The sequence below is a fragment of the Protopterus annectens genome, chromosome 15.part0 (genome assembly GCF_019279795.1).
Source record: "Protopterus annectens isolate FY-2018-M chromosome 15.part0, PAN1.0, whole genome shotgun sequence".
Lineage (NCBI taxonomy): Eukaryota > Metazoa > Chordata > Ceratodontiformes > Protopteridae > Protopterus > Protopterus annectens.
In genome coordinates this window covers 451,214,803-451,241,781 of record NC_056749.1, presented here as the reverse complement: position 1 = coordinate 451,241,781, position 26,979 = coordinate 451,214,803, and the positions used below count along the sequence as shown (strand labels likewise).

Here is a 26,979-nt window from a genome sequence, read left to right as displayed (position 1 = left end):
TTAAGACTAATACCATGATCTGGGATTTACTAACATAGATAGCAAGCTGTCCTGAAATCATTGTATCATCAATATTGTCATAAAATCTTTTTAACTCTCTCATCTCATCTGTTGTGCATTCTTGTCCAAACTCAAATACATCTTAATTACCCTTACATTGCTTGTGTTTGCCCCATTATGTAATAAAATGTTCCATATGACAAGTAAACTTATAAACAATCACAATTAGAAAAAAAAACAGCATTTTCTAAATAAGTGAATCTATGTTTTAAAGAACCTCTCTTATTCTGAAATAGCCAAGGCAATGTGTGCCTTCCAAATCATGTCAAACTCTACTCTTTGTGACCTGTATTCCCCACAAATTAAAACGCATTTAATGCCTATTCCAAAAACCTAGTTCCATGTAAAAATATCAACACGGCCCAATTAGTATAGCAATAACTGATGACTTGGGTGTAATATATTGAAGATTTACCCACTGTTAGTGTGGTTTAATCACAATGGTGAAGCCTGAGTGATTAATCAAAGCCAACCATGGGTAAATCTTCATTATACAAAGACATCCCCATTAATATTCCAAAACGTGCATGCTGATTGGTCAGCGTGCACATTGTAAATCAGACTTATACTAATGGAAAAAGGTCCAGTCGCCTGGACTTTTTTCATTAGTATAATACTTTTTATACAGCAACGGAGAACACAGGATCTCCTTTGCTTTTTACACACTGTCTCGCTATGTTAAAGGAGTTTAACATAGCAAGACAGCTTTAAAAAAAGTAACGGAGAACTTCTTTCTCTGTTGCTTTTTTTAAAGCTGTCTCTCTATGTTAAACTCCTTTAACATAGAGAGACACTTTGTAAAAAGCAACGGAGAGCTTGCTTTCTCCGTTGCTTTTTTTAAAGCTGTCTCACTGTGTTAAACTCTTTTAACATAGCGAGACAGTTTGTAAAAAGCAACAGAGATTTTGCTTTTTCCATTTCTTCCACCCACAGCTCTGATGTACTGCGCAAGCATACGCATGCGCAGTACATCAGAACTGCCGCAGAATACCAGACAGCTGCAGAAGGGGAGCAAGGAGGCATTATTCAATGCCATTATTTAAGAAAAGTAATTATTTTTTTTCTTAAATAATGTCATTGTATAATCTGGGTGTGGGTAATGCTGGATTTACCCACGGTTGTCTTTGTTTGGCCACTCGGGCTTCGTCCTCGTGACCAAACCACACCAACAGTGGGTAAATCCAGCATTACCCACACCCAGGCATGGGTTATTGCTATAGTATACCACACCACAGAGTTGGTTATTGCTATTATACAATGGCATTATTTAATAAAAAATGACTTACTTTTCTTAAATAATGTTTTGGATACATGTGTATGGGACATCTGTCCCCACGTTCATGCAGTAAATCAGTGCTTTGGAAAGCTAGGAAGATCTCTGTTGCTTTTTATTTTTATTTTTTTATTTTTCAGAAAAGAAAAGAAAGCAAGAAAGAGGTAACTTACGTACCGTTTAGAGGTATGAGAGACAGGGAAAATACAAGGAAACTCAGATATGCTTCTTTAGTTTTGTAGAACGTATCTGATTTTTATTTTCTCTGCTCTGATAAGTACCTCTAACTGTCTGGAGGTTCCAGCTCTTTTCATATTTTATGAAATGTGGACTAAATAAAGGAGAGGACAAGTAATGGAGCACTTTTGCATTGTCTGGAGGAAACAAAGCTTAAAACTGAAATGCACGTCATTATTTAGTGACTTCATTCCTCAGTGATTTGCCGGAAAACCACAAATTTTATGAGGAACAAAGGCACTAAATAGTGACACATTTCAGTTTTAGAATTTCTTTCCTTCAGACTAATGCATGCTTACACATACTAATAAATAAAAAATTCTGGCTGCTGAATGATACTTTAGCGGACGGACTTTTACTGTTGCTATATTCTCAATTAACAGCGGGCACACTGGTTAGGTTGATCAATTAACGTGCTCGTTTTTGAATGTCAATGGTCAGTTACTGTATAATGATAAATTTATAACACCTAGTTCTCCTGTGGAACAAGCTTCCTCTACATATTACACAGTATAAACCCAAGCAACATTTACTGATTTTTTATCAGAGGGAGTGTACAGAAATAAGTGGATTATTTGCTGTCTCAGTTCTGCTATTGAATAAAATGAATCTCTAATAAAATGTGTAGTAAATAAGACATAGAATGGGTTTAAAATAAAGTATGGCATTAGATAATACCACTCTGTACAGTATAACTGACAGTAGGAACACACATTGCATTTGAGTGATACCAGTGAGGGCAGGATTAATCAGTTTTTTAGAGTGATTAGATTAATCAGTTTTTAGATTGATCAGTGGAAACATGCACAACAATCCAAACTGTATCCAGGATTAATTCTTCATTAAAGCATTTGATTTTTACCGTGTTGCCTATCTATGGCTTAAAAGCTAGAATTTTGGACATTTTCAGGAATGAGAAGGGAAGGCAGATTAAATGGAAATAGTAATAAGAAGGTGACAAATTAAAAAGCAAAGGCTAGTTAAATTAGAGGAATGGATGTAATCCTCCAAATTCACCCCAGAAACCAATAGCTACAAACTTCTGAACATGCCTGACTAAAACCTGTCACATCACAAGCATAATCCCGCATTACAATATTTTGCCTAGGTTTTCCAGATTAGTTCTACCTCCTACCATCGTCATCTGACCAGTTAACACACCTTCAAGGGTTCTTCTGAAGCACTGTGAACTCAAACTACTGCTGATGTAGATCCAGAAATATCTTGAAAGCGTCATGCATAGTAATAGGTGGACAAAAGATAAGACTGACATGGTGAATACCTGCATAGCAACAGATGGACAAAAGGTAAGACTGACATGGTGAATACCTGCATAGCAACAGATGGACAAAAGGAAAGATTGACATGGTGAATACCTGTATAGCAACAGATGGACAAAAGGAAAGATTGACATGGTGAATACCTGTATAGCAACAGATGGACAGAAGGTAAGACTGACATGGTGAATACCTGTATAGCAACAGATGGACAAAAGATAAGACTGACATGGTGAATACCTGTATAGCAACAGATGGACAAAAGGTAAGACTGACATGGTGAATACCTGTATAGCAACACATGGACAAAATGTAAGACTGACATGGTGAATACCTGTATAGCAACAGATGGACAAAAGATAAGACTGACATGGCGAATACCTGTATAGCAACAGATGGACAAAAGGTAAGACTGACATGGTGAATACCTGTATAGCAACACATGGACAAAATGTAAGACTGACATGGTGAATACCTGTATAGCAACAGATGGACAAAAGATAAGACTGACATGGCGAATACCTGTATAGCAACAGATGGACAAAAGGTAAGACTGACATGGTGAATACCTGTATAGCAACAGATGGACAAAAGGTTAGATTGACATGGTGAATACATGTATAGCAACAGATGGACAAAAGGTAAGACTGACATGGTGAATACCTGTATAGCAACAGATGGACAAAAGATAAGACTGACATGGTGAATACCTGTATAGCAACAGATGGACAAAAGGTAAGACTGACACGGTGAATACCTGTATAGCAACACATGGACAAAATGTAAGACTGACACGGTGAATACCTGTATAGCAACAGATGGACAAAAGATAAGACTGACATGGCGAATACCTGTATAGCAACAGATGGACAAAAGGTAAGACTGACATGGTGAATACCTGTATAGCAACACATGGACAAAATGTAAGACTGACATGGTGAATACCTGTATAGCAACAGATGGACAAAAGATAAGACTGACATGGCGAATATCTGTATAGCAACACATGGACAAAAGGTAAGACTGACATGGTGAATACCTGCATAGCAACAGATGGACAAAAGGTTAGATTGACATGGTGAATACCTGTATAGCAACAGATGGACAAAAGGTAAGATTGACATGGTGAATACCTGTATAGCAACAGATGGACAAAAGGTTAGATTGACATGGTGAATACCTGTATAGCAACACATGGACAAAAGGTAAGACTGACATGGTGAATACCTGCATAGCAACAGATGGACAAAAGGTTAGATTGACATGGTGAATACCTGTATAGCAACAGATGGACAAAAGGTAAGACTGACATGGTGAATACCTGTATAGCAACAGGTGGACAAAAGATAAGACTGACATGGTGAATACCTGCAAAGCAACAGATGGACAAAAGGTAAGACTGACATGGTGAATACCTGCATAGCAACAGATGGACAAAAGGAAAGATTGACATGGTGAATACCTGTATAGCAACAGATGGACAAAAGGAAAGATTGACATGGTGAATACCTGTATAGCAACAGATGGACAGAAGGTAAGACTGACATGGTGAATACCTGTATAGCAACAGATGGACAAAAGATAAGACTGACATGGTGAATACCTGTATAGCAACAGATGGACAAAAGGTAAGACTGACATGGTGAATACCTGTATAGCAACAGATGGACAAAAGGTAAGACTGACATGGTGAATACCTGCATATCAACAGATGGACAAAAGGTAAGACTGACATGGTGAATACCTGCATATCAACAGATGGACAAAATGTAAGACTGACATGTTGAATACCTGTACAGCAACAAATGGACAAAAGGTAAGACTGACATGGTGAATATCTGTATAGCAACAGATGGACAAAAGGTAAGACTGACATGGTGAATACCTGTATAGCAACACATGGACAAAATGTAAGACTGATATGGAGAATACCTGTATAGCAACAGATGGACAAAAGATAGCATATTAAAACTTCAAAAGAGACCACAGCTCTCTCTGTTCTGAGTCAGGCAGAAATAAGAACTGATTAATTAAGGACTCATTCATAAGACAGAAAAGGTCACTTAAGGTTAATCACTTGTTAACAGAGGGGGTGGAGCTAGGAACTAAAATTTCTATTTAAGGAGTAAACTAAAACATTTCAGAGCTTTACCAGAAAGGCTCATCCAGACTCTGCTACACTTTGCTGTGAAGGAAAGGTTAGTTTGCTGTTATTTTTTGTATTTCTGTATTGCCTTTCTATATTTTGAATACTGTAGTTTGTTTTCTTTACCTTGTGTTTTGCTTGCATTCTGTTTAACAGCATATTAAAACTTCAAAAGAGACTGTCTTTCTAGTTGCCCGCCTCTTATGTTAATCTGACCATATATCTCATTTCTCTCTACTTTCACTGGCTTATGTGAGTAATCACAAAACCATCACTTTTGAAATCCCACCCCTTCAATTATTTAAATTTATTGGCCATCCTACAGTATTTCATAGTACCAAAATACAAAAGTAACCACCCCTTTCAGTCCATCTTGCTGTTTTAAAAATAGTAACTCTCCACTAAACCTTAACTTTTTAAACAGGTAAAACTCAAGTTACCTACTTTCATATCTAACTTCTCTAGTGCACACTGCAGAGTGCATTCTTTTCAATCTTACCTTTAAGCATCCCTGTTACTAGCACTTTCTCTAATACCTAAAAGATCATCTCTACTTGACTCCAAGTAGACTTTTCTCTATCTGTTAAACCTAGCACTTGCTCCTACAGTACTTATTACCTTGATACGGCACTCTTATAGATAGCAACCCAAAAAGGCAAAACCCCATTTCTCGGTCACCACGCCCCGAATCTCTTTTAAAGTTTTTTGTCTAGTCCTTCTAGCATGTCGAGGGATCAGTTGCTAGTGTCCTCTCCTGCTCAGCTGGTGAACCTGGGAATATTGAGGCAATGTTACAATTGCCTCATGTACACAGACAACCCTCTCCTCCTCCCACAAAACACAAATACATGCGAGATGCAACTATACGGCCAAACTGGAGGCTGAGCTCTCTCAACATAGGACTGGCAAGACCAGTCAGGAGGAGAAGGTTACCACACACACTATAGACCCAGTCTCACATAGTACCATCACAACCTCATATCATACACATAAACACACAAAGACATACTCGGCGGCTCTGATCAAAAATCTACCAAAACAGCAGAGGCCACCAAAGCAGACACCCAAACAACCACCACCTCAGAACACAACACCTGCAACACATAGACCTCACAGTCAGAGTGTCAAACAGTCACAGCCCTTAAGGCCAAACACAATGCCAGACACACTAGTCATTGGTGACTCCATAGTCAGACACACTGACGCCCCGCCACCAGACTGAGTAAGGAGAAGGTCACAGTAAGCTGCCTGTCGGGCGCTAGAATCCGCCACATAACGCAAGCACTCAGGTCTCTCAACAGCAGGTACAAATATGACTCAGTCATTGTCCACGCTGGTGTAAACGACCTGAGACGCACCTCCTTGGACTACATGAAAAGAGACATTGAGGAGCTCTCTGATTATGTAGCCCAGGCAGGTATGACCCTGACCTTGAGCAGTATCCTACCTTCACCAAGAATGATGCCACAATACAGAGATAAGATGATCAGCTTTAACAATTGGCTTAAACTCTGGTGTCATTCAAAGGGGATCCAATGTCTGTCTGCCTGGGATGACATGCTGGACAAGCCACGCTGCTCGCAAGGGACGGCTTGCACCTGTCACCCTGGGATTCCGGATATTGGCAAAGGCTCTTGCCACCCCATAGTGCCTTTTTAGGCAAGGCTCAAATTCTAAACCTACCACCCTAGAACACAAAAAGGAAAAAACTAAGGGTAATGCTGCTCAATGCCAGAAGTCTAAATCTCAAAATGCACGCACTCGAGGCCCTTCTCAGTATGGAGAACATCGATGTCTGTGCAGTGACAGAAACCTGGTTCAAGGCTCCTGAGAGCACCCCAGCACTATCAGGTTTTACCTCTTATCATGCATTCCGCCCCAAAATCCGGACAATACCAAGAAAGGAGGGGGTATCCATATTCATCAAAGACACCCACACCTCAAGACTGGTGGCAACGCACGATGCATCGGAGACCATCCAGGTGCAATTAACCATAGGCAAGACTGCTCTGCAAATTGTAGCATGTTACAGGCCACCCTCACAAACTCAGGAACCTCACATGGCCTTCCTGAAAACACTAGAGGGATAAATGTATCACCAAACACCATCATACTAGGTGACTTCAATTACCCTAATATAGACTGGGAACACTACTCAAGCCCAAACACCCTAGCCCAAAAGTTCCTGGAATTCATAAACTCAAATGCCATGGAACAACTAGTCACCATCCCCACAAGAGGAGAAAACATACTTGATCTCATCATCACGAACATGGGAGCACAATGTTCAACACCGAAGTATACCCCTCACTGGTGAGATCAGATCACAAACTAATCTCGCTGGAGGTCCTCATCCCACCCCCACCTGAAATAAAAAAGACCACAGTAAAGAACTTCTCGAAAGCCGACTTCACACTTCTAAAGACTAGTGTGGTCTCCTTTAAGGCCCCCGAGCCGACAGAAAACAGTACTCAAGCCGCTGAATCACTTACAAATGCCTTCTACCAGCACCTGCAGGACTGCATGGATAAGGCAATCCCAAGCAAAACAAAGACTCTTTGTACCAAAGGCAAGCGTCCACTCTGGTGGACCCCAGCCATAAACAAACTCTACAACAAAAGGAGGAAGCTACTCCAAGATAGAGCAAATTCCTTAAAAGGTAAGACACCCTTGATCACTATAAGTAAAAAACTAAGAGCTCTCATAAAATCATCCAAAGCAAATTTTGAGAGAAAAATAGCTAAAGACTCAAAAGACAATCATAAGGCCTTCTTTAGCTATGTTAGAAACCTGGGAGGAAACTCCCAGATATGCTCAGAACTAGTTCAAAATGATGTGAAGATTACTGATCCTACAGACATTGCCAACATACTGGCTGACAGGTTCAGTGCAAACTTCTCCCCTCCCCAAAAGGAGAGATATCTATACCAAGCGATTGCAGCCCCCAAACATCTCCAACGCCCAAGTGAGAACTGCTCTCCAAAGCAAAAACACAGCATCCATGGGACCTGATGGTGTCCCCGGCTGTGTGCTCCACAAACTCAACGAGGAATTAAACCCACAGCTAGGACAGCTGTTTAATCATAGTCTTACCTCTGGATACATACCCAGCGAGTGGCGCACTGCAACTGTGGTCCCACTTCACAAAGGCGGTGCCTCCACCGACCCTGGAAATTACCGCCCATTAGCTTGACAAGCCTTATCTGCAAAGCCATGGAGAGGATCATAATGGACCTCATAAATAAAGACATAGGGAATTTGCAGACTTTGGATCCATCCCAGTTTGGCTTTGTCAAAGGCAGATCATGCCTTCTAAACTTGGTTGACTTTTTCGAAACAGTCACCAAAGCCATTGATGAGGGAAAGGCAGTCCATACAGCCTACCTCGATCTGGCGAAGGCCTTTGATACAATACCCCACTCGGGTATCATTGAAAAACTCATCAGCTTAAATGTTAACCCATACATCACAAGATGGGTTGCAAACTGGCTGAGTGACAGAACCCACAGGGTCAGAGTTGCTGGCGCCATGTCAGACTCAAAGCCTGTCACAAGTGGTGTACCACAGGGCTCAGTCCTGGGCCCACTCTTGTTTGGCATCTACTTTTCCAAGTACAAGCAAACACAGGAGGGTTATGGCTGACAAAGTTTGCAGATGACTGCAAACTGGGCCATAGTAGAAAACACATCTGACACAGATATCCTTCAGAGGGGTCTCACAGAAACGGATAACTGGTGCCAGAGCCATGGCCTAAAGTTAAATGCCAAAAATGCATAGTCATACCCTTCGGGAAAAACAAGGTTACCCCTAGCTACCAAATAGGTGGCAATCCACTGAGTACAGAAGAAGTTATCAGGGACCTGGGGACCCAGGTTGATAGTAGTCTGTCATTCGACACCCATGTAGCTAAAGTAGTTAGGAAGACCTTCTACATTGCCCACCTTATCATGAAGGGATTCTCATCTAGATCAAGGGAGGTCATAGTCTCCCTATACTCATCACTCATCAGACCAATGATTGAGTACAATGCCCCATTCGGAATGTATCTGACCCGACACTTGCAGCAGCTGGAGAGGCCACAAAAGTTCCTCACCAAAAGGATAAAGGGTCTCAAACATCTGTCCTATGCTGCCCGACTGAAAGAACTCCAGCTCTATTCAGTCGCCACCGCTTGCTCAGAGGTGACCTTTGCCTAACATACAAGGCCATGTCAAACCCAGATTTGATGAATATGCTTCACCTCAAAAATCTAGATCCGTCAGAGCCACAAGGGCGGGAGACTTAAACCTCGACACGGCTATTAATAGGACGTGCTGGAGGGATAGATTCATCACCCAAAGACTCCCTATGCTGTGGAATAAAATCCCGGTATATGTGAGGCAGAGCACCTCGCTGGCCTTGTTCAAGAGAAATCTTGACCAATGGATGGGAGATCGCAGATATACCCCAGGGATTACCTCAGTGTCACTGCTCAACAGAGGCACAGCAAAATAATGGGTATAGTTCCCCATACTAAAGGGGTGGCGTAAGCCACAAAACTATGGGCTAGGCTTGTAAATGCCCTCGGGCAGATAGCCTAGTATGAACCTATGAACCTATGAACCTATGACATGGTTAATACCTGTATAGCAACACATGGACAAAAGGTAAGACTGACATGGTGAATACCTGTATAGCAACACATGGACAAAATGTAAGACTGATATGGAGAATACCTGTATAGCAACAGATGGACAAAAGATAAGACTGACATGGTTAATACCTGTATAGCAACACATGGACAAAATGTAAGACTGACATGGTGAATACCTGTATAGCAACACATGGACAAAAGGTAAGACTGACATGGTGAATACCTGTATAGTAACAGTTGGACAGAAGGTAAGCTTGACATGATAAATACCTGTAAGCAGCTTGGCAATATTTAATTGAAGGCAATTATGACTTCTGTTGTTTTTTCCCCAAATTATACAGTGGAAAAAGTAAGCCATATCTATATGAGAAATTGCCCAAAACACTAGAGATTAAACTGGAATAAAACAATCTTACTTTATTGAAGACTCAATCTCAATTTTGCAACAGTTCATGAGTTCTGTGATAAAATGCATTTTTATAAATGTTCCTTTTTCATTTTTAAGAGAATTGTTCACTTTGAAGAAGCATTACCATATTTAAGAAATATCAAGTGGAGTATCTGTGTTAGTCTGGCCAAGAACAAGGTGGTGGTCAGATTTTGCCCATTCTAGCAAAAGAGTGGATGGGCAATTTTCACAAAGAAATATGACTAAAAGATGTGAAACTTATTAAGGAGCTGTACTAATATAGAGTTTGGTGACTTTCTTGAAGGTAACTCGGCACTAATCACTCACGTGAACATGGGTAAATAAGTGGAGTAGAATGTCTTGTCACTTAGTTGGTGAATTGTAGTTTGAGTTAGACTCCATGATCTATTGGATGAGTTAGACACATAATCACATAGCCTCAGAAAACAAAAACACCAAGCACAGTGAATCAGTGCTTGAGTACAAACACTGACATCTACATACCACGGGGTACAACATGATGCTGACCATCGCAATTCACACATACTGTGCCAGACTCACTTCCCTAACAACTCTTGTGATAAGAAATGACACCATTGCATACTTCCTATACACTTCTACACTTCCTTCATTGCTTTCAATGAAATTGGTTCAACAATTTAAGTTCCAGTGAAATGAGTTTTCAGTGTAATGACAGGGACCTCTTGTTTTTTTATCTTTTGGTTTTATTAACACACACACATGCATGAATATACACGCACACACACACACACACACACACACACACACACACACACACACACACACACACACACTTGCACACACACACATGCACACACACACACACCCACACACTGCTTATCAATGTAATACTGTTTTTCTGCAAATGGATATGTTACACTGGTTGACTCTATTATTGCCATTTTATTTTCAGGATTTATCATCTCAGATGTTACTGCAATGCAAAGGAATACTGACTGGACCACTGCAAGCATTCATTGGAAAGTCACATCCAGTTTCATAAAGCAGCAATTTGGACACCAGACACATCTACTCCTTAAGATTTCTGATATTTCAACAAGGCACATTATACAGAAAATAAGCATTTGTAACTTCCTTCAAGTGGTAACTAAACAGTGGCTGCATCATTCTCAGGATTACCACTCTAGATGCACTATCCAGCTATATGAGTAACTCATCCAATAATCCTGTGGTCAAGTATGAAGTATTACTACTGAAACAATATACTGGTCCACATTAAGACTTTGGATATTTTCACTAGACTTACTGGCATGACAACAGAGTAGGGAGACAGGGCTAGGAAATCTCTAGAATTATTCCGCTTTGTTTACCAGCAGTTTGCTTTAGTAAAATCCTGGTTATCAGTGTGTTTCCCCTGCTAATTATCCATAGGTATCATGAAAGGTTCCCACAATGATATATATTAATTAAATGAAGTAGGAAATTAAAAGAACTGGCTTTTAAAGCAGGGTTAGCACAGTATACTTCCTTGTCAGATGGTAATATACGTTTACATAGAAGCAAATGTAGTTTACTGAAAAATAAGGTATAAAAACTATATTCATTTTGCTCACTCAGACCTGCAGACTAATGTTGTTAGCACCTGGAACAAGCTATGGCATAATTTACATACATTATGAAATATTTTAAGGATCAATATCATAGTCATACGCATGACAGAAAGAATGATTTAAGTTGGCAATAGGAGTTTGGAGTTTAAATGTATTCATTTCAAAATGAAAATATATACAAGAAGTACAGCAGAAACATATGTTAGCAGTCCCCCTTGTTTACATTATATCTATCGTCTAATGTGTGACATACAATGGATATTATTTCAAATGTAAAAAAACGCTGTGTCAAACCTATTGTGACATGCCGCATCTATGTAAGACTCCTCCTGTTTGTAATTTATATGACAGAATTTGCAGCAGATATTCCTCAGTGGGCTTTAGCATGATGACTTGCTAGAAAAAAAAAAAAACAGATAAAACTTGTACTTTATACCTTTTTATTCAGTTTTGCTTTTGTGCCCAGTACTGCCCACCACCTCCTATGCCCAGTGCTCTTGCATTTACACAACAAGATGCAGATGGGACATGAGTTCTTTTTTTCTACCCCTTTGCTAATATTTATTACCATCTCATGCATATGGCATGCAGCCAAATCTATCAGGTTCATTTCCACAAACCATCAAATTCACGCAATCCAGCATAGTATCTGCTTGGATTTATTGCATATGTTTTGCCTAGACCACAACCAGGATAATAGCCAGGCAGGAATGATACTACTTGATATACATAAGGCAGCATTCATTCCACATACTCCTTCAGTCTGACTCTTCAGCCTGGTCATGAAATTTGGAGCCGAGATCTGTTATTCAAAAACAGGGACTCTGGTATCTTGGGTCTCCCCTTCCCTTCCCTCCCCTAAAAGGATGGCTGACTGACTTTAGAATTAAAAAGGTGATTCTCATTGTCTGCACAGACTGGTTCCATAATAGCAACTCTCCTTCTTCTTTGTTGATTTTTCCCTTTCTTATATATCTCACATATCACTTCATAGTATATTTCTCTTGTTTTTGAAAATATACTCGTACACTCACTTAAAGGACCCATCATTTTTAAAACAGTGAATGTGAGAGTTGTGTAAATATGATGTATTTGGTAGCCAGTGCAGTGCTGATAATATATAAAGCAAACAACTTTGCAACATTCCTCTGTGTGACATGCAATGAACTGTATTGTGTAAATAATATAAAATTGCAAACATTAAATGTATCATGTTTTGGTAAATGTTGTCCATCTCAGAGTAGATCCATTTCTGTTTCTAAAGGAGTATACACATAAAAGTGAACATGATTATTCAGAACCCAGAATTTAGCAATTATGTAATTTGTCCTTTCCCCCTTGTGCCTGGCAGACAACAGCTCTGTCATAACTGAACAGTTGCATTTGTACCATTTTAGGTGAGAGCTGATCATGGGAGGCTGCAGTCAATGCAGTCATCAGCTATTTTACTTGACCTTAATGAACCATGAAAAAGACAACCAGGTAAAAGAAGAAAGAAAGAACACAACAAGACACCTAATATAATCACATTAATCTTCACAAAATTTATTATGTATAAGACATTTCATGCCCTAAGAGTTATGACTAGTAATGGAATAAAACAAACAGAAAATGATATACTTAAATCAGAACTCTGTTTGAGAAAGGGTGTAATTAATTATAACCAGAGTATAATCAATTACAAATGTAGATATTGTAAACAATTACTGTTTGTAGGAAAAAAAGGAATTGTTTGTAGACAAGAAGATTTATTTTGATTTATATTTTATTGTTTGTTGTTAGAAGGGAATACATTGTATTCAGGCAATCTGTAACCTTCCAAAGGGGTCTTGTCAACCATAAATTCACACATACTGTAGACAGAGCAATCCCTAACTGATGTGAAAAAAATCTTGTGTTGATTTGTGTTTTATTGCGCAGCTGCTTGCTAAGAAGATTTATTTTGATTTATATCTTATTTTTTACCTCTGATTTTTACTGTTATACTGAGGGGTGACGGTGAGCAATAGCATAGAGGAAATCTAACATTTTAGTCTGATTGCCACAACTGATATTGTAGGTTAGAGTGGTGAAGAATTCAAGATACAAGTATTTCAGCAGTCTGTGGATTCAGAATATGCAGAAAAAGTTTAAAAACAGAAAGAAAGAAAGAAAAAAATTAAGAAAGACGTTCACGAAAACAAGGGAAAAACATTGATTAATGTCTATAATGCAAAGAGGGCATATACTAAAAAAAGACATTGTTTTGTAACACACAGGTTACAAGGAATGATAACATTGTTCAGTCAGAAAACATTCAGTCCATTATTATTTTACTAACAGAGAACATAGAAAAAAGAGGCAAAAGGCAGGCTGAAAGGGAACAATCAAAATGAAACTGTGAAGGACTGAAGAACACTACTGAAAGAAAGAAAAAATATAAGTTGTCAACATGGCTCAAGCTGTGGAAATACAAAGACCAAAGACAGCTGGATGAAAAATGCATATTTGCAAATTTAACTAGGAATAAAAAACATTGAGATTAGTACAGTTAATGGTGATGAAGGCCATTCCTTTGCATCAACGGACACAGCAGATTATTACTGAACTACAAGTAGGAGTTTTTTTCAGTTCTGGGCAGAAATTATATTTTAGTAATTGATTCGATTATTAGTGAAACTGATAATTACATTTCCAGAAAAGATAATGAACATTGGGTATTGTTATGATTGCTAGGAATATAAAACAGGATGTGAGAAAGACCCTAGAATGCCTTAATGTAAGGCAGAGTCGAGGTGTTCTTATTTAGTTTGATACAAATAAATGATCTGAATGGGCTCTCTGACTTTTAGTAGGGAAAGTACAGCCCTCTTAGATAGTAAAGATTGCACTGGTGTTAAGATGCATTTTTCACAAATCACATATAGAAGGGAGAGTGAGGTCAGTGTGAAAGAAAATACTTTATGGGTAAATACCTACATGAAAAGACACCTATTTTAAAAGTGAAAATGTGTACAGCATCCAAGCCTAATTTTGGAGAAGCATGTATTTAGACAGGATCATCTTCACTTGTCAAGACAAGGGAAGATAATTATTATAAAAATTGGTCTGAATGGTGGATGATATTTAAGGAACATATAAAATATTTTTTTACAGTGGCAATATAATGTGAGAAAAGTGGAGAAAGAAAAGTATAAAAGAACATATCCATGCATAACAATGCATTGGAAGAGTTAGAACATAGTGATAGAAAGTACTTTAATGAAGACAAAACAATTATATAGAAGAAATCAAGAAAAATGCAAGAACTGCTATTTAAGAAATATATATGTTTATAAGGAAAAAGAGAAGAAGTGTGGAGTTACCTTAGCAGATTAGTAAAGGAAGATGGTAGTGCAATAAGAGACATAAAAAATGTAAAAGGTGAAACAGAAAGAATTCAGAAAAAGATTATGAATAATATAGTACAATCTTCTTCTTCTTCTTTCGGCTTTTTCCCGGTTAGGGGTCGCCACAGCGGATCACCTGTCCGCACATTGAATGGCAGTGGAGTTTTACAGTTTCGAGTTGCCAGCCCGGCGCCCAACCTTCCACAGAAGGCACACTCACACGCACACCTAGGGCCAATTTAGAGTGTCCAATCCACCTGCAGCATGTCTTTGGGATGTGGGAGGAAACCGGAGTACCCGGAGGAAACCCACGCGACCACAGGGAGGACATGCAGACTCCGCACAGAAGGCACCCCAGCCGAGGATCGAACCGGAGAACCTCTTGCTGTGAGGCGGCAATGCTAACCACTGCACCACCGTGGCCGCCCATGAATAATATAGTACAATACGTACCAGAAATGTTTAAAGGAAAAAGAAGGTAGTGAAAAAGCTTGGAATTTTAAAAAAAGTTAACAGAAATAGGGAATAAGGAGTTTAAAAATGTGATTGTCATTATATGAGCTAGATAATAATGATTATAAGGTCTTTAGGAAAATAATAGAAAAAAAAGAGATTTTAAATTAAAATGGAAAATATTTTGGAAGGTAGTAAATATAATATAAAGGGGAAGGTTTGTCAAGAATTATTAATGATAGTTTGAGAAAATGTGAATATTATGAATAAAAGCGAAGAAGCAAAACTCATGGTAGGAGTTCTTAATAAGGCATTTGATACAATTAGACATGCAATCTTATGGGTAACAATGAAAGAACATAAGTAAGAAAATTAGGAAATTAAGTATGTCAGTGTATAAATAATCAAGTAAAAATACTTGTAAATGGCTGGTTAAGCTAAGAGGTGCATATGAAGAGTACTATAAGATAGGGATGACCAATATGTTTTAGACTCTTTACATTAGTTATGAATGTGATAATATGTAAAATAAATTACATGATGTAGGATATGGGGTATATAACACTTGAAGGGCAAAGAATTCCAGTTCTGAAAACACATGCAGATTACATTATAATAATTGCAAAAAAACAAAATTTGGATAAAATAAATAATTTGCAAACCTGAGTGCCTAGAGGTGTGATAGGGATGACTCTAAATAAAGAGAAAAGTAAAGGTTTAGGAAATGCTGTAAAGATAGGCAGTATATATTTTACAACAAATTATATTTCTGTGTTAGGTAAAACATTTGGAAATAAGTAGAATTCAATGGGAAGAAATAATAGAAGAATAAAACAAGCCTGTCTTTTCTGGAGAACATATAAATTATCATTAAACAAACATATTCGATAAATCGATTATTATTAGCAATACTTAGCATGGTATTTATGTTGCCAACAGTATTTGAAAAGGAATTATTGTAGATAATGTTTTCCTTCATGTGGGGTTCTATATTAAACCCAGTAAAAAGATACGTTTTGTATATAAATAAAGAGGATGGAGGTTTAGGATTAACTAACCCAGTGGTTTATGATTCTTCATTAAATATGTACAAATTGCTAAAGTAGATAAACAAAAAAGATGAGAGATTAGTAGTAAACCTGTATAAATATGAGTATGGTAAATTTTGGGGTACAGTAAAAAAGAGTGTAAAAATGAAATAAAAAATTACCATGAAAAAATCTTTTTGCAGAAAATAAAAAAATGATGGTATAGAAAAAAAAAGAAAACTAAGGTATAAGAATGTAATGATAGAAATAGTAATGTATTAAACCATGGGAAAATCTAACAAATGAAAAAAATTAAGCTATAAAATAGGAAGCAAATGATGTAATAAGAAAGAATGCCAATATTTTTGTGGTAATAGATAATTTACCAGTAAAAGGAAATACACCATATAAAAAGCAAAGTAATAGAATATGTTTACATTGTCAAGAAGAAGAAACTACTGAACATGTGTTTTGAAATGTAAGAGTAAAAAAAGTTATATGCAAAAACTATGTAAAGATTTTTTGAATATATAAAAGGAGTGGATAAAATAAACATGGATATGATTAAATATGGATATTATAATAATAGAAGTAAAGGATATGTTAAAAATGCATAAAAAGTTATTGCATGTTACTGGGAATGAAAGAATAAAATTGTTTGTAATGAGAAGTGGATTTTATCAGAAATATTAAGTAAAATCAGATGGTTATGAAAAAAAGGAGCAGGGGTCTAATAGTGATGAGCATTTAGTTTGATTGTTAGGAAAACTATGAATATGTGTAAATCTATTTCTATATATATATATATTCATAGATTTGTAAATATTTGCACATTTGTAAATATGATGTAATCAAGAATTCTTTTGTATATAAATAATGGGTCACTACTCTTTTCCATAGGTGCCATGAGATATTTTACATCCATCTAAACTACCACGAAATCAGGCAGATGGGGCCTTGGTTTAATGTCTCATCTGAAGGATGAAGGAGTGTAGCACCCCCCCCCCATGATATACTGCAATGTTAGCAATCTATCTACCTGGTGTGGTAATACAACCAACAGCCTTCTGCAACAAAGGCAAGTTTGCTACCCATTGCTCCAATGACAATGTTAAAACAACAATATTGAAACACTGACATCATTCCCTATATAGTGTATCAATTTCTATCTGAAATCAGTACATTTAAATATCTATTTATATATATAAATTAAATCATTGTTGATATTTTATTAATATTGCTTAATAGCATTACTTGTTTTACTTATGAATTCTCAATGAATTAACTATGGAGTGGGAGTTCAGTATCAGGAGAGGTCCATGAAAATGGATGGAGGATTTAAAAAAGTCTTTGTGGTCCAATACACCATGAACTATAGACTGATAAGAAATACTGCAAAGAAACACTGGGATGTGGGAAGTTTACTCCTAAATTAAAAGGCATGCATCTGGTGCATTTCTCCCCTGGCCTCTGCTAAACATTGTCTTCATTCCAAGTTGGACTTTCCCTGTTAACAAATGTTAAATAAATGTTATTATACCCAGACATATTCTAAAGGACCATCCAACATTTGTCTTCTAAGAAAGACCTAATATAAAAAACCTAATGAAAATAACGGGCTCAGTTTCCAATAGTAATGGTGCTAATAGCACTTCGAAATGCAGGCATTTTAATCAAAGTAATGTTCTGCTCTTTTCCATCTGTTTGCATTTACGATTGTTCTTGGACCTTAGTCTTATATTTTTAATGGCAGTTGTGGAAAGACTGTGCTTCTGCACTAATCTGCACTTCTGTTTCCACAAGCGGAATTACTGGTACAAGCTATCTATTTGTATTTTAAACCCTGCTGGCCCACAGTCTTGTAGTTTACTTCATAGTTACAGCAGAACTATGTACTCCTGCAAAACACTGAGCCTCAGTAATTTATTATTGTACTTTTTTTATAAACAGTGTTACTAGTAAATTTCTGGATAGTCTGGTGCCTTACACTGAGGTAGAAATTTAATAGTGAGAGAATTGTCTCTCCTCCAGTTTGCGCTTTAGTGCTTTTATATTCTACTTAACTTTTACCTGCCTAAAGTTGTATTCTGTGTCTGCACCATCCCCCAGTAATGCATTAAGCTAGAGCTTCAGAAAGAGCTCCAGTACTGCCTTTATTTGATTGTATGCCTCTCCAGCTTGCCTGCTTTGCATTTTGTGTCTGTACCATCCCTCACTAGCATTAAGGTAAAGTTTCTGAAAGAGCTCCAAAACTGCCTTTATTTGATTATATTGCTCACTAGCTAACCTATTTTAATCACAGAGCTAACCCCACCTAGTGACTTTTATCCAAGACCTGGAGAGGATGCGCAATTGTGACTAGTTTTTCAAAAAAAAAAAGAGGAAAGAGAATTTAATTATTTCAATTTCAGTTTTGCATAATTATTTGAGTTACACTTCGTGACATGTGTGGTAATATTACTTTGTACTTTTCTGATCTGTTCCATCTGCTTTCATTTTTACATTTGTTCTGGTACTTTATTTATTTATTTTTTAATAGGTGGGGGAATATTGTGTTTATGCATTATTCTGTACTTCTAGTTTCACAAATAGAATTACTCGCCAATGCTATCTATTTGTATTTTAAACCCTGCTGGCCCACAGTCTTGTAATATAATTCAGAACTGTGACAGAATGATGCAATCCTGTGAGATTTTGAGAATTTATTATTGCATTTTTTCCATAAACAGTGTTACTGGTAAATGTCTGCACAGTTTTGTACCTTAAACTGTAGCAGAAGGTTAATAATGGGAGAATTGTCTTTGCTCCAGTTTGTGCTTCATTGCTTTTATATTCTGTTTATCTTTTACATACTTAAAGTTGCATTCTGTGTCTCCCTCATCTCCCACTAACACATTAAACTAAAATTTCTAAAAGAGCTCCAATATGGCCTTTTTTGATTGCATGCATCTGTAGCTAGCCTACTTGATATTCCCAGTAATCCCACTCATTTGCTGCTGTTGTTATATAATATGGCTGCGTCTCTGCCCTCTACCCCTTATGATAATCTGATTTCCAAGTCTCTTCCTCTCCTCTTTCATTGTTATTGATTATTGTGTAAACTATTTATGTGCTCTTCCCACCCACTGTTTTCCATACATCCATGCACAACCGGCAAAGTGATACTGCACTTGAGTAAACGTCCTTTATTACATATTGTGTCCTGCTCACTTTCAGAGAGATCAACAATGCTTAGAGTCCTAGCCTGCATTCTGTAAGTGTTTTACTTGCATCCAGTGCCATCCAGGCAAAGTTAACTATCTTTGATTGTTAAACTGCACTTAAGCTAATTTGAGTATTTGCTACTGTTTCCTGCTTTTATGTGTGCATTTCACTTTTTTTTTTTGTAAAAAAAATCCTATTTCTCTCACTGTCATTGTTGTAAGACTGTCTCAAAATTGCCTTCAGCAAGGGATTCCCAGCTAGTTGTTTAAGTGGTTTGTGGTAGCATTGCCCTTGTGGGTCTCTTCTACTGGGCTCTTACATTAGGAGGGGTGGGGTTATTCATTTTGTGGTGGGATGTGTTTGCCTGTTCTATCTTAGTTGGGAAATACACAAAAAGACTCATAATATAGTAATTTTATTGGTCAAAGAGTTCATTAGTTAGTTTTCTGTTTTTATTGTGCTGCTATAAATTTTGCATATTTTCATGACTTGGCAGTACCCTGTGCAGTAGCAAACACCTAGAAAGAACTGATCATAAAACTGTACCCTGTAAAGCAGCACTATAATGCACACACTTCTGCAACAATAAGCTTAGAGTAGCTAGTTGAAAGTCAAATGTCAGAATGAGTTGAATTCAGTATTGTGTAAACATTAACCTTAATAGAATTTAGTACTGTTTAACATAATCTGCTCCAATAAAGCACCCTTAATAGCCTTCTATCTCCAGTACACCACCTCTTGCACCTCACAAATCAAATGATTGGACAGTATAGATTTGCAATTTCATAACTTCTTTGTAGCTATCTTGGTGAATATGAGCATTTTGAGACAATGTAGTAATTGTCTCATGTTTACAGACAGCCACTTAATCCTTTAAAGAAGCGGCACAACATGTGAGAGTTATACTTACAGAATGAAACTGGAGGTTAAACTCTTGCATACTAGTGCACATCAGGTTATTGAAATTATGCACACAACACCTGCCTCACATAGTACGCAAAACATTCATAGGTTACTTTATGCTGAGGCACTTAAAAGCAATCTTCCTAAATAAGAAAAATTACCAGACCACCCATTGCCAAAGCTATGCCTCAGCAAGCCCAAAGGCAATCAGAAAAAAACACAACACCAAACATACTGTCACTCTCAGTGGAGCCCCAAACACTAAGCCAATAAGGCAAAAAAATACATTTCCCAGGACTCTTGTCATAACGGACTCCATTGTAAGATATACTGACGCTCCTTGATCAAGGAGAAAATAACTGTTAGTTGCTTTTCTGGAGCCAGAATCTGCCAAATCACAGACTCAAGCAAGTCATTACACCACAGGTATCAGTATGATTCCATCATAGACCATGTAGGTGTAAATGACCTGAGACATTCCTCCCCAGACTATATGAAGAGAGACATTATAGAACTTTAAGACTATGTGTCTCAGGCTGGTATGCGCCTAGCATTGGGAGGTATATTACCATCACCAAGAATTATTTTATTTTATTTATTTTACATGTGTTTACTGGGAAAGTCCAACTGTACAAGTAGTCTTTTTTCAATGGAGGCTCAGGGAGGAATGCTCCAATATGCCACAGTATGAGCCACAAGTGATGGATTTCAACAACTGGCTGTCTTTCTGGTTTCATTCTAAGGGAATCTAGTATTTGTCAGCTTGGAAGGACATGGTTAACAGACCATATTATTTTGTTAAGGATGGCCTGCATCTCTCCCTTCTAGACTTTTTAGTACTGGCTAAAACTTTATCCAAACTAATACTGACATTTTTAGGCAATCAGAAATTGACAGACCTACTGATATAGGAAATTCAAGTCAACTAAACCTCAGGGTGTTACTGCTCAATGCCAGTAGCCTAAACAAAAAACTACACTCTATCCCAGTCCTTCTCAAACTTAAGAATACAGACATCTGAGCAATTACCAAGGCATGATTTAAAGCATCAGAGAGTGCCCTGGCAGTGCACAGTTTCAGTGCCATCCACACTTTTAAACCAGTAGCTGAAGCGATAAGAGCTACAGGAGGAGTTGTCTAAGTTCTTGAATCTTTCGGCTTTTCTCGGTTAGGGGTCGCCACAGCAGAACTCCGGTCCGCTAACGATTGGCAGTAGATTTTTACGTACCGAGTTGCCAGCCTGGATGCACAACCTTCAATGAAGGTACGCCCATTCACACATGTCTCCACACAGAAGACGCTTTAGCTGAGAATCGAACAGGACAACGTCTTACTGTGAGGAGTTGTCTAAGTACACATCAATAATAAGCATACCTCTAGGGTGATCAAGCAGGATGACATGCCAGTTCCTCCATGTACAGATCACCATAGACAAAATCCTGTACTATATCCTAGCCAAATATCGGTCACTCTCTAATTCCCAAGAAGCTCACAATGCATACTTATACATACTGGAAACACTTGCCATCCAGCCTAACACCCTACTCATGGAAGACTTTAATTACCCTGTAATACACTGGGAATCCTATTCAGCCTCACATTTATAGACACTGAGATTCCTGGACTTTGTGAATAGAGACAGCCTTGAACAAACATGGAATACGCCCACTAGAGGCTCCAACACACTGGAACTAGTGCTTACAAATATGACAGAAAGCTGCCCCCCGAATGTCTAATCCAACCTGGTAAGGTCTGACCATACAGCTGTCTCCTATGAAATCAAAATAAACTCCATAATCCCATTAAAACCAGTAACAGCCATGAACTATACCAAGGCAAATTGCCTTTTATTAAGTGATGGATTGTCAAAATAATATGCCCCGCAAAACCCAAAGAACACATTAGCCTGTGCTGAATTCCACTCAGAAACTCTGTATAACCATGTCAATAGCTGCATAGAGGCTACTGAACCTACCTGAAGTAAGCCCAGGATTAGCCCTGAAAGCAAACTGCCATGGTGGCATCCCAAATTAAACAAGATCTGCAACAAAAGGAAAAAATATGACCAAAATCAGGAGGGGTAATTCACATAAACAGAGAAACACTCCCATCAAAATAAATAGGTACTTTAGAGGGCTAATGAGGTCAACAAAGCCAACTTTGATGTTAAGATACACCCCCCCCCCAGTTAAAGGCCTTCATCAGTTATGTCAGAAACCTCAAATGAAGTACACTGTAATGTGCGGAACTGGTGGTTAATGGTGCCACTTTCACAGAGCCTAGCCACATAGCAAACCTGTTAGCAGAAAAATTCAGTTCCAGCTTTATCCCCCTCTCTTTCACCCACAATCATCTCCTCAAAAATATCTTCACACATAACCCATATAACTATATCTAGGGAGCATGTAGTGATTGCACTGACTAAATCCAAGAACACAGCCTCATTAGTCTCTGATAACATCACAGGATGACTCTTGAATGGTATAAAATATGATTTATCGGGACCCCCATAGTCATTATTTAACTATGGTCTTAAAAACAGGATGTTTTTGTTACTGGAATGGAGGACTACAACTGTCAACCCCTTCATAAGGGAGGACCTTCACTAGATCCTGGATACTACAAACGTATTAGCCTAAGTAGTCTTATTTGAATAGCCATAAAAAGAATTATTATGGAAATTATCAACATGGACATAGGAGACCTCTAGACACTGGATCCATCCCACTTTGGCTTTGTTAAAGGAAGGTCATACTTATTGAATCTGGTGGATTTCTTTGAAAAGATCACTAAGGCAATTGATGAGGGGGAAATGGTGTACACTGCTTACCTAGACCTAGTTAAAGCATTTGATGCAATACCCCACACTCAGGCACTGTCAACAAACTTGAAGAACTGGGTATAAACCCCTTTTTCATACACAAAAAGGCCAGTCACCAGTGATGTCCCCCAGGGGTCTGCATTTGGCCCACTCCTCTTTGGCTTCTACTTCTTGGATATCAAAGCCAATGCCAAAGGCATTTGACTAAGTTCACAGATGACTGCACACTGGGAGCAATCATTGAATTCCCACAACACTTCAGGAAGGTCTAATGCAAGTAAACGCTTGGTGCCAAAACCATGACTTAAAATTAAATACAAAAAAATGCATTATAGTATCCTTTGGGAAGCCTAGCACCCTGGGTAACTACATCATAAATAAAACACCCTTACAAGTTGATTGAATAGTCAGATATCTGGGAAATTATATAGATAGCAACCTAGCCGTCAATCAACATGCGTCCAAGGTAGTAAGAAAATCCTTCTATGTTGCTCAACTTATAAGCAAGGAATGCCATGTAGGTCCAGAAAGGTCATCATATGACTATACTCAGCCTTCATCAGAATGTTTATAGGTATGTACCTGACCAGATACACACAGCAACTGGAACGTCCACAAAGGCTCCTTACAAAAAGAATATGAGGAGTAAATACAATGTCTAATGTTGATCACCTCAAAGTCCTGTCTCTTACATGGTATCACCAGACATCTGAAAGGTAATCTTTGCCTGGCATATATGAAATTCCTGGACCCTGTTTTGTTGGACCTTTTGCACATTTGCAAAACAAACAGAATTAGAAATACTAGACTAAAGAGCTAATTTGTTCTTGTGCCATAAATCAGACATGTTGGAGAGACATATGTTTCCCAGAGAATTCCCATTCTCTGAAACAGGCTGCCCATTCATGTGAAGTGGAGTTCCTCCCTATCCCTTTTTAACACAACTTGGACCAATGTATGTGTAAATTGGAAATTCACCCCTGGTCTGGCTCCTATATATCTGATGGACAGAGGCATTCAGTAAATCACCACCTATATAAATCAAATGTATGGGTCAAATTTGAGTTGAACGTCTCAGCTTATAAGGGCCCTCGTGGTCATTAGTCTAGTACATACCTATGAACCTATGAATGCATGTATGTTAATGTCAAGGAAAAAGGAGAAGACATTAAACCAGCACAATGTTGGTAGCAAATGGAGAGGTTCAATTGTAACACACATGGTGTGGGATGCCTTACATGCTGTGAATCACGCAATGCCTTTATGGAGAGGTTCAATTGTAACACACATGGTGTGGGATGCCTTACATGCTGTGAATCATCCAATGCCTTTATGGAGATGTTCAATCGTAACACAGATGGTGTGGGATGCCTTACATGCTGTGAATCACGCAATGCCTTTACGGAGAGCTTCAATCATAACACACATGGTGTGAGATGCCTTACATGCTGTGAATCATACAATGCCTTTTATATAAAAAAAAATGGAACTCCCTTCAAGAAAGTGTATACATCAGCATTTATATAGTTAAAGGATGGGAGATGATAAAAGTGCTCTTGTTAGGCATGTGTTGATATGCAGAGGATCCTACACTTTTTAGATTTTTATTTTGGAGAAGAGTGCAGCTTCTTAGAGTGGTGCAGACAGACTGGAGGACTCAGCAATAGGACATGGAAGTAATATGGTGTCTTAGGATGGATGAAGCAAGGGGCCCAGATTTTACTGAGAGTATTACCATTAAGAGTGTGCTGAAGAGAAGAGCAGCTATTTTAGGTTAAATGTATGTGCAAAGTGTCGATTTTTTATTAATATCATTTAACAGCACTACTTGTTTTACTTATGAATTCTCAATGATTTAATCTATATTTTCTTTTAAAAATGTACTGATTTCAGGTAGAACACGTGACACTGGTAACAGTATGTCAGAAATAATATCAATGTTTAAAATGAGGTTTTGATGAAGTCTGAAGGATGTTCAATAGATGAAAACAGTTAACCATTGCTGGTTTTATGTGTATTGCCTTATTACCCATCAGTTTCTGGACTTTCACATTTAATTTTTGTGGCATTTCTGTGATGTCCTCACCTGAAATCATAATAAGTTGGCAAAGAGTTTGTTGAAATATAAATATTTGCAGTTAGATAATTACTTTTTAGAAGAAAGTATTATGAGGGAATATGTACTGAAGAAGCTGCACCTCTGGAAATTCCTGAATGGGATGGAAGTTGACTCGGTTCTGCATGTGGAACTGATCCACTTTCCTTAACAGGATAGGATGTGAATATATAAAATTGCTAGTTAAGAACAATGAGAGAAAGATGGAGATGTATGAGGACATTTCACAAGAACAGAGAAAAATGAGGATTAACAAATCTAGAAAGGACAAGAAACTATCTGTATATGATGATTCACCCCGTCAAATGAAGGACAGAGAATTATTATAAGAATGATGGACTCAGCTAAGGTCCTACTGATTGTCAACACCCTTCTACTGTTCAAAATTCAATGGAAGAGGAATCCACATTAGCAGAATGAGGCCCACAACAATCAAAGAGAATAGAGACCCAGTCCAAGGACACTCAAATGGGAAAACAAAGGTCAATACATGTTCAACAGCAAATCAAGAGCAGAACAACCAGTCTGAGGGAGCAAGAGAATGCAGACTCATTGGCAAGCAAGATGGTAAATCCAGATCCGTATTTCATTAAACCCCGGGAAGGTAGTGCACAAATATTTTGTTTTATAATTATAGCTGGTAAACTATCAATAATTCTCATCACAAATTATTTTAAAGGGGTTTTCTTTTGTTCTCAGTGGGCGATCAGTCGTATATTCTACCATAATCAATTTAAAGCTGTTTAGAAGGGATTTGAAAGTCCGCTTATTGAAGAAACAGGACAGCCCATCAGAGGTTAAAAATATGAATAGAAATATGAAATACAAAAGGAAAAATTCCTATAACCCCATAATACTCCCCATAGTAAACTTATTTGAAAAAACTACATGGTAGTGACTTCAGAAGAGATTTGATGTGTAAACCTGCCAACAAATTTCACAACTGAACATATTATGAGACACAACTTCTGAAGGAACTTACTAGTGACAACACTGGGCAGTTTATGAAACTGGACAACGGGGAAGGACTCGTAGGGATAGACCTTGTGTATTAAATTGGCAGGATGCAAAATTTTTAGGAGATGAAGAAACATATCAAGTGGTTTCTAAAAATGCTATTTTTTAGCTCACCATAAAATAAATCTGTTATTGGAAGTTCTGTTATTGACTTAGCAGATCACTAGTACTTTTTTTAGTTGTTTAAAGGTGGAGATTCTGGTCATCCTTTCCATTTTTGGAGTGTCTGAAATCCATATCAATGTCCAGAAACTCCATTACTTCCTATTGTATCAACCAGAAGTTCTAAAGCTGAACACCTCATGAGATTTATTGATGGTAAGATGAAGAATATTTATGGCCTGGCCAGATATATATATTGAAGGATTCATGGGACATGCTGAACATGGGTGGTATTAATTTTCTTGGACTTCATTATTTTGTGACACTTAATGTTAAAAGT

At 37.9% G+C, this 26,979-nt stretch overlaps 1 protein-coding gene across 1 annotated transcript in view; it reads left to right on the top strand.

The window, feature by feature from the left end:
• Positions 1-12,784, top strand: part of LOC122789756 (probable G-protein coupled receptor 83) — a 534,141-nt gene extending 521,357 nt beyond the window's left edge. Inside the window, exon 5 of the mRNA XM_044057192.1 lies at positions 10,970-12,784. The gene's annotated coding sequence lies outside the window, so the exon portion shown is untranslated. The remainder of the gene's footprint in view (positions 1-10,969) is intronic.
• The last annotated feature ends 14,195 nt before the right edge of the window (positions 12,785-26,979 follow it).